Source organism: Delphinus delphis, chromosome 3, assembly GCF_949987515.2.
Source record: "Delphinus delphis chromosome 3, mDelDel1.2, whole genome shotgun sequence".
Classification (NCBI taxonomy): domain Eukaryota; kingdom Metazoa; phylum Chordata; class Mammalia; order Artiodactyla; family Delphinidae; genus Delphinus; species Delphinus delphis.
The window spans coordinates 110,285,817-110,295,671 of record NC_082685.1 but is presented as its reverse complement, the minus strand read 5'-3'; positions in this window follow the sequence as shown (position 1 = coordinate 110,295,671).

Genomic DNA, 9,855 nt, shown 5'->3' with positions numbered 1-9,855 from the left:
CTGGGTTGATTTTACTGACAAAGAATGCTTTTTGAGCCACAGAACTTATATTTAAAAGAACTGATTGGTGCTGCTTTTCTTCATGGCAAATAGTTTCTTCATGGCAAATATTATGGACCCTTCCTCCAGTCTGTTTAGTGCAATAGGTAAAGGAGAGAATAACAGAGGTAAAGGAAGAACATCTTTGAGTATAGCCAGGTTGAGAGGCAGTTAGAAGTTTGCATCTATTAACTAGCTTTCTGGGGCAGGGCTGCTCTGTACAGTTGAACAGGTTGTACCTGCATAAGAGCATCTGCTGAGGGAGTGAGGGGGCTGAAATTCAGGCTGAGCTCCGCTCACCAAACATCGCGCAGTGCTGGCTGTGGGTAAACCTGGCATGTGATTGGGTGCCGTGGGAGGGATATGCCTTTTCTTCAACTAGCATAAAAGCACCCTGTGGACTAGCAGTGGCCCTATTCTTGTGATAATACCGGCTTGTAAACTTGTAAACTGAAGGATCAGAATTGAGGGCCTTTATGGAAGATAGGGAGGGAAGGGACTTCAGAGGAAAACTCAAGTTAATGTTTCCACCTTGAGCCTGGTACAGAGTAGGTATTTAATAAATATTTATTAAATGAATGAATGGTGCTGGGGATAGAGTAGTGAGGAAAATAGACAAAATCTTTGAGCTTATGCAATAAATTAAAGATACAGAACAATATGTACTACATGATACCATTTATATAAAGGGTATAATAAAATAAAATTGAAATGTGAAAACTCTGTTACTCAGAAGTTCTACTCCTAGGTATAGCCTAGAGAAATTTGTACACCAGAAGACTTGTATAAGACAATTAATAGCACATGTTTTTAATAGCAAAACCAGAAAATACAAATGAAACAAAACCCCCTAAACTGGAAATAATCCAAGTGTCCGTTAACAGGAGAATGGATACAGTGTAGTATATTTGTACAATGAAATTCCACACAATGGTGAAAATTAATTATCTATAGCCACACACTGATTCGTGAATGATAGATACCATGCTTGGAGCTATGGCAGCCATCTTGACATCACTGAACCAATGCTAACAGCTGCCTATCAAACAAACTCCAATTAGCTTAGGTCGTTGATAGCCAGGTTTTCTTGTTAGTTGTAGATGTAAACATTCCTAGTACATAATAGTTAACTGAGAGGAAGTTTCAAGAGTTATTAAGGATGATAAGTCAGGGGAACTTTTCAGTTTCTATTGTTGAAAATTTTTACTTTAAGAACATATTTATGGGGCTTCCCTGGTGGCACAGTGGTTAAGATTCTGACTGCCAATGCAAGGGACATGGGTTCGAGTCTTGGTCTGGGAAGATCTCACATACTGTGGAACAAATAAGCCTATGTGCCACAACTACTGAGCCTGCTCTCTAGAGCCTGCAAGCCACAACTACTGAGCCCACATGCCACAACTACTGAAGCCCGTGTGCCTAGAGCCCCTACTCTGCAACAAGAGAAGTCAATGCAATGAGAAGACTGCACACCACAATGAAGTGTAGCCCCTGCTCGCCGCAACTAGAGAAAGCCTGTGTGCAGCAACAAAGACCAAATGCAGCCAAAAATAAATAAACAAAATAAATAAATTTATTTTAAAAAGAACATATTTATGGATTATTTGGATAATTTAAAATTTTAGAAATTTAAGTGCAAGTCTATTTACAATAGCTAAGACTTAGAACCAACCTAAATGTCCATTGACAGAGGGATGGATAAAGAAGACATGGTACATACACACAATGGAATACTACTCAGCCATAAAAAAGAATGAAATCATGCCATTTGCAGCAACATGGATGGACCTAGACATTATCATATTAAATGAAGTAAACCAGACAGAGAAGGAAAAAATCATACGATATCGCTTATATGTGGAATCTAAAAAAGAAAAAATGATACAAATGAACTTAAATACAAAAAAGAAATAGATTTACAGACAGAGAAAACAAACTTATGGTTACCTAAGGTGAAAGTGGGGGAGGGATAAATTAGGAGTTTGGGATTAACATATACACACTACTACATATAAAATAGATACACAACAAGAAACTACTGGGCTTCCCTGGTGGCGCAGTGGTTAAGAATCCACATGCTAATGCAGGGGACAGGGGTTCGAGCCCTGGTCCGGGAAGATCCCACATACCACAGAGCAACTAAGCCCGTGTGCCACAACTACTGAGCCCGCATGCCACAACTACTGAAGCCCGTGTGCCTAGAGCCTGTGATCTGGAACAAGAGAAGCCACTGCAATGAGAAGCCCACGCACCACAACAAAGAGTAGCCCCCGCTTCCCACAACTAGAGAAAGCCCATGCACAGCAATGAAGACCCAATGCAGTCAAAAAAAAGAAAAGAAAAGAACCTACTGTATAGCACAGCAAACTATACTCGGTATTTTGTAATAACCTATAAGGGAGAAGAATCTGGAAAATATATATATGTGTGTATATGTGTATATATACACCACTGAATCACTTTGCTGTACACCTGAAACTAACACAACATTGTAAATCAACTATACTTCAATTAAAAATAATTTTAAGTGCAAGAAATAGAGTGATATACAATAGATCACATGGGTCAGCTTCTCAATCTTTCTTAACCAAACTTTTACAATATTTACTTCACTTGCCTTCCCTCAAACCATCCACCCTTTCTTTTTTTTTTTTTTTTTTTTTTTTTTTTGCGGTACGTGGGCCTCTCACTGTTGTGGCCTCTCCCGTTGCGGAGCACAGGCTCCAGACGCGCAAGCTCAGCGACCATGGCCCACGGGCCCAGCCGCTCCGCGGCATGTGGGATCTTCCTGGACCAGGGCACGAACCCGTGTTCCCTGTAGCGGCAGGCGGACTCTCAACCACTGCGCCACCAGGGAAGCCCCATCCACCCTTTCTTTACTTAGGATAAAGGTCAAGCTCCTTAATGTGACCCATGATGCTCTGCTTTCTCTGATTCGCAGCTCTATCTCACAAACCATTCTCTCTCTTGCTAACAAAGCTTCAGTTACAGTGGCCTTATTTTAGTTCCACAAATGTTCCAACTTCCCAGCTTTGTGGCCTTCAACATGCTATTTTCATTTCCTGAAATGCTCTCTGGACATGACTTGCATATCCAGCTACCACTCCATTCTTTCTTCATCTTCCCTGCCCTCTCCCCCGAATCTTTCGCTTTCTCATACAGGTGAGCAGAAGGTCTTTAGTAAAATAATATACCCATGTTGTAATATAAGAGGAGAGCAATATTTGCAGGAAAAAAAGTCTTGTTTTTAAAATGTGTTTGTGGTTTATTTTGTAGGTGCTATACTCTAAAGACCCTAAAAGGCTTTAGTCAATTAAAATGAAGGTTTGAGGGGTCTCACAATTGCCCTCCTAGAACTGTACTAGAGACAGGAATTTCCATGGACTTGACCACAGAGAGCATTGACTGATGGAGAGGATCCTGGGGATAGGGCAGAGGGAAAAAAAGGGAAGACAAGATGAGATGAGAGCAAAAAGGGACCCTGGCACACATCTGATGCTGTCTCTGCATGGAGATAATTTAATGGAAAAAATAAAAAATGTTTCACTCCATCCTCACACCATGACACTGTGCTCATGACTGGTTAGTTGGAGGATTGTTGTTTCTGGGGGTAGACTATATATGATTACTCTTCCAGGCATTCTGAGAGCAAAAGCAGGGTCATGGGGTCAGACTTTTTTGACAGCCTGAAGAAGTGAGGAAAAGAAGCAATGATTGGAACCCGGAGACAGAGAAGGCTGTGTGAAAAAAGCTACTGGAAACCTTCAGTTATGAACATGGCCAGCCTACTATGACACGACAGGAAGAAGCCTGTGGAATAAAAACCCAACCTGTCTTTTCTCCCTCCCTCTGATCTCCTGAGGCTCTGGGCTGATCCAACTCAACAGGAAGCTTGGTGGGCAAGGAAACCCGGTGGTAGAGTCCATATAGGTCAGTCTTTCAGGCAGAAAGCAGAGTGGGATGGGTGGGCTAGATATGCAGGCCAAATGGAAAATATCCAGCACAGTGCTGGTAGATATGTCCATCCTCTCTTTGTAGGGAAGCAATACAGGAAGTCGAATTATAAACACAAAGAGTACGAAATCACAGCAAGGAAAATTAGTTGGCTAATATCATTGTCTGATGGCCTAATAAATACATTCTTGAGATTAGTGATCTTGCTGGGAGTTTGAGTTGATATGTCAAGAGCATTACTGCTGTGTAAATAGAGTCATGCAATAATCTCCTTTCTATAATTTCTTCCCTCTTCATTGTTGGGGTACGTATCTTGGCACCTTCAGAAATCTTCAAATTACAAATTTCTCAATAGCATATCCTTTTTTTAAAGATAAACCTTCTAGTTAGGAACAACTTCTTAGTGTTTGGCCATGTCGCGGCATGCGGGATCTTAGTTCCCTGACCAGAAATCGAACCCGTGCCCGCTGCAGTGGAAGTGCAGAGTACTAACCACTGAACTGCCAGGGAAGTCCCAGGAACCACTTTTTAATTAAGCTGTTTCTCTTTTTCTACAGTTCTAAACCAGCACTAAAAGTTGGCTTTTTTGTGGAGGTCATTTCCACAAAGAAAAAATAATTTAAAAAAATTAGTTCACGTCCCCATGAATATAAAGGTAAGAAGAGAACAATAAAGTTAATTTTTTAGGTGTATTCCAAGCCATCCTAGGTAGACTCATTCAGTAACCAGAAATTCTGTGAAACTAGAATTTATGTATATAGAATTCAAGTTCTTACCACAGAAGAATTACAAACCATTACAAGACCAAAGTTCTACTGAACAATTGGTTATATTCGTAATATTTCAATCCAATCAGACCTCCCTGAGGTTATGTTCGGATTACTTTGGCTGGATTTTGGATGTTTGTAAAACTTAAATCTCACATTAATCGAATATCTCTTACGCTGTATAATTTCTGACTTAAGAATTTTATTTTGTCATTACGTATAACAAATACATAAAGTATTATTATTAATAACAATAAGTGAACACCCAGGTACCCACCACCTAGTTTAAGAAATAGAATGTTACCACTCTATGTCCTGTGCACTGTCCTTCAACTATTTCATCCCTCTTCTTTCCTCCCTTTCCCCATGGATATCTGGTACCCTCAATTTTGTACTTATCATTCCCTTGTTTTTCTTTATAGTTTTACCGCATATGAATGTATCACTAAATAACAAATTGTTTAGTTTTGCGTGTTTTTGAACTTTGTATAAATGGAATCATATAGTTCTTTTCCCTTGCAACTTGCTCTTTTTATTTTTCTTCAGCATTCAGATTTGTGAAGTTCATCCATGTTGACATATGTAGCTGCAATTTATTTTCACTGCTGTATTCACTTTATGAATAAACTACAACTTATTCACTCAGTTTCTTGTCAACAGATATTTGAGTTACCAGGCTTCTTTTTTTTTTTTTCTATTTGAAACAATGCTGGTATTAACATAATTGTACATGTCTCCTGGGTAAGAATTTCTTTAGAGTATATACTTAGGGGAGGAATTGCTGGATTTCAAAATATATACTTATTCAAAGTTATTTGAAATGCCAGTGTTTTCCAAAGTGGTTTTAAACAAAGTGGTTTTAAATACCAGAAGTATTTAAGATTTCTCATTGTTTGACATCCTTATCAACACTTGGTATTGGCATATTTCAAAAATTTTGCCAGGGAAGTCATTCTACAGATGGCAGAACATATCTTTGTAATTTTATCTTCATATTTTTCATTTTTGACTTAAATTTAACCTCAGTTGGAAGGTATCTTTTCCTTCCTTTCATCACTTATATTTCTTATCTATCTTTTTAAATACATCTACTTTCTAAATGCTACATAAAGAGCTGGATGATATTCAGATTGATTTAATGAATAATATCGATTATTTATCAGAGTGGTACCATCTGGGTAGTGTGTTGGTACAATTTGGTGTATTCAGCATCCTTTTTATCCCCTTTCCCTCACTTCCACCTACGCATCCCTCAAAAACATCAAGTCGTGGTCTGCGGGAATCAAGCTCCCCTGATTTTGATACTGCAATACCTGAAAGAAGCTGTCTTCTAAAGTTCGTAAGTATAATTTTAATGTCAAGACACATACCTGTTATGTGTTAGGAATTTGGAGCTACCTGCTGAATTCAGTGACTGCTAAAACGAAAATCTAAAATTTCAATTTATTAGATTTTTTTATAGACCTACTTTATTTTATTAATGCTGAAGTTCAGCTTAGGGTTCTTTCCTTACGGTAGCAACCAGGTGTTCAAGTTGCAGGGTGACTCAGAAAGTACTTCTTACTCAGCAATCCTATGCATATTCTCAGTTTCACCTAAAAACAAAGGGTCTGGTAACTTTGTTTTGGGGCAGGTGGTGGTGGGAGGGAAGGAGTCCCGGCCATTAGTAGTAGTTAAGCCTACCATGATGATACTCAGGAAAAGATGAAATGGACAAGTATCTGAGTTGAAATTTAACAATTCTTAATAATCACTAAGAATCTAATCCTCACAACCAAGACGCAGTTGCTCTTATAATATCCCCAGGCAGATAAGGAAACTGAGATGTGGAGATGTTTAAAGTTACTTGGCCAAAGATCTCATGTGACTTGAAAGATGTAGCTAATATGGAGGCAAAAAACATAGGCAAACAGACTTTTTGTTTTTGAAAGATGCCAAGACTTTTAAGTTATTTTTCTTTTCTTATTTTATTTTAATCACATTTCTATTTTCTGTAAACCAGAAGCCCCACTCCAAAGCTTTATTCTTAGACTTCTGGCAGCTTGGACATCTACCCAGATGACTGGGATTTCAGTCATTTTTCTTTTCAAAGTACTTGTAGGTGGCGGTGTTACTTGCAAACCCTACTTTGATTTTTTTTCCCAAGGAAGATTAGAAAAAGCCATCTGGTTAACATTTCCCTGAAAAATTCTTCTCTGACTGGAGCTCCTCAAGAAGAAATTGCAAGAGAAGAGAGTGTGGTATAAAGCTAGGTGGAATGCAAATAGAAAAATTTAGAAACTGAAGTATTACATTCTGATACTTATGAGAATTACCTTTTTGGACAGTAAGCTCACTTTTCTTCCAGCTCTTGTCTTTACTTTTCCTTTTGAGGAAAGATTCGTTTGAATTAAACCCTGTTTCTCAATAACACTTTTCTAGCTCTTGTGGTTTAATCTTGTTCACATACTGCATGTTTGGTCTTGAAGTTTGGCTCCTTCTCTAATTAGCTGTTTGTTCTATTCAGCTTTTCATTACTACTACCCTCCACCTCCCAAATAGTGACATTCTTATTGTAACTATTTATCCAGAAGATAATGGGTGCTCAATAAATATTTGTTGATTGACTGAATGACTGATTAAATGAATGAACAAATGAGTTAGTGAGTGAAACCTTCCCAGGAAGGAAAGAAACAAGATCAAGAGAGTAAACGTGAAACAAATCCTTAGTGATGAACTACGTAAAGAAGTGTTTGTGATACTGATTTTATTCCTTTACATATCCCTAGAATTTGTTAACCTTTACGTAACGTTGAAAAATCTATATATCCAAATAATTTCAGGACTCGGGGTTAGAAAAATCAGATGCCATTTAAAAATTACTGTTGAATCAATGAAAAAAATAAGGGTTTGGGGGTTCTAATTAGCTCATTTAATTGCAGTTATTCTAACAAGTTGTTTGGAACCTACCACTAAGATCGATTTTTTAGATCCTCATTGCCTAGTAAATTATTCTTCCATTCACAGAATTTCTTTTAATTTGAATCTCTTAGAATATTATTTTAGGTTGTTCAGTTCTTGAGTTTCCAAAGTAATAAAAGTTAAAGACTGTGATATTAATCTGGGCCATATTGAATCACATCTGTTAAACAAACATTCATGATAATGAAAATTGAGATTTTGATTGGCATTTAATTCTTATTTTTGTCTTCATAAAATTAACCTTTTAAAAGCCAGCTTTCAGATCACAGATTTTAGTTATATTGTATCCCATCAATTTTAATTTTTTACTTCCTTCTTGATACATTTCTGTATTTTCTAAAAATTTCCCAATAAGGCTTTATTACTTTTATAATCATAGAAAGCAATAAATTTCATTAACTCCTCTCCCCACTAAATCAGGCTTTTAACACTCTGAGCAAATTGCTACTCAAATTTATATTTTACTATAGTAATTTCTGAAGGCATGAGAACCCATGGCAGTAATTTCAACTTGAAATTTCCAAGGGCTCGATCCAGGTGAATGCGTAGCGAACTACATTCACAGTGTATTCATGTAGAATTTGCAACTGCCTTCTTTGATTGTTCTGTCTATTCTCGGACAATATCTAAGTTGAAATTATATGCTGATATACTTTAAATGATTTAGTACATATTAATTTATTTCCTTTTCTATCTTTAATACATCCATTGTTTTCTTACATATAAAATGAGGAGCAGGGAAAATTGCTAAACTTCATTTTAGTTCTAATACCCTATAATCATTTGCTGAGATTGTTCTACAATAAATTCATTAGAGATAGAATGATGGAATAGTGTATTTTGAATTCCCAAGAATGCTGTTAAATTCAACAGTCAGTATTTGTTCTCAGGTTGCACCCAAAATAATGCACTTTGAAAGTGTCCCCATGACATGTAGAGGATCACACTGGATAGTGAGAAGTTGATAAGTTTGAAGAGTTTTAAAACTATGACAATCATCTAACTCTATCCTGTACCTCTGGTTTCAGTCACGCCTTCCTAATTAGAAAGACATCTGTGTATCTCCAAGTAGCAGTACTTTAAGAGGAACTGCCTAGGATTTCTTTCAAACTTCTGTATCTCTGACTATTGAACCCTGCTTGCAACATGGACTCCATTAGTGAAATCCAAACCAGTTACTTCATGACTTTCATACACATCACCAGGGTAATTCAGGATGTCTCTCTTTTTTTTTTTTTTTAACATCTTTATTGGAGTATAATTGCTTTACACTGGTGTGTTATTTTCTGCTCTATAACAAAGTGAATCAGCTATACATAAACCTATATCCCCATATATCTCCTCCCTCTTGCATCTCCCTCCCACCCTCCCTATCCCACCCCTCTAGGTGGTCACAAAGCACCTAGCTGATCTCCCTGTGCTATGAGGCTGCTTGCCACTAGCTACCTATTTTATGTTTGGTAGTGTATATATGTCCATGCCACTCTCTCACTTTGTCCCGGCTTACCTTCCCCCTCCTCGTATCCTCAAGTCCATTCTCTAGCAGGTCTGCATCTTTATTCCCATCTGGCCCCTAGGTTCTTCATGACCTTTTTTTTTTTTTTTTTAGATTCCATATATATGTGTTAGCATACGGTATTTGTTTTTCTCTTTCTGACTTACTTCACTCTGTAGGACAGTCTCTAGGTCCATCCACCTCACACAAATAACTCAGTTTCGTTCCTTTTTATGGCTGAATAATATTCCATTGTAGATATGTGCCACATCTTCTTTATCCATTCATCTGTTGATGGACACTTTGGTTGCTTCCATGTCCTGGCTATTGTAAATAGAGCTGCAATGAACATTTTGGTACATGACTCTTTTTGAATTATGGTTTTCTCAAGGTATATGCCCAGTAGTGGGATTGCTGGGTCGTATGATAGTTCTATTTTTAGTTTTTTAAGGAACCTCCATACTGTTCTCCATAGTGGCTGTATCAATTTACATTCCCACCAACAGTGCAAGAGGGTTCCCTTTTCTCCACACCCTCTCCAGCATTTCTTGTTTGTAGATTTTTTGATGATGGCCATTCTGACCGGTGTGAGATGATATCTCATTGTAGTTTTGATCTGCATTTCTCTAATGATCAATG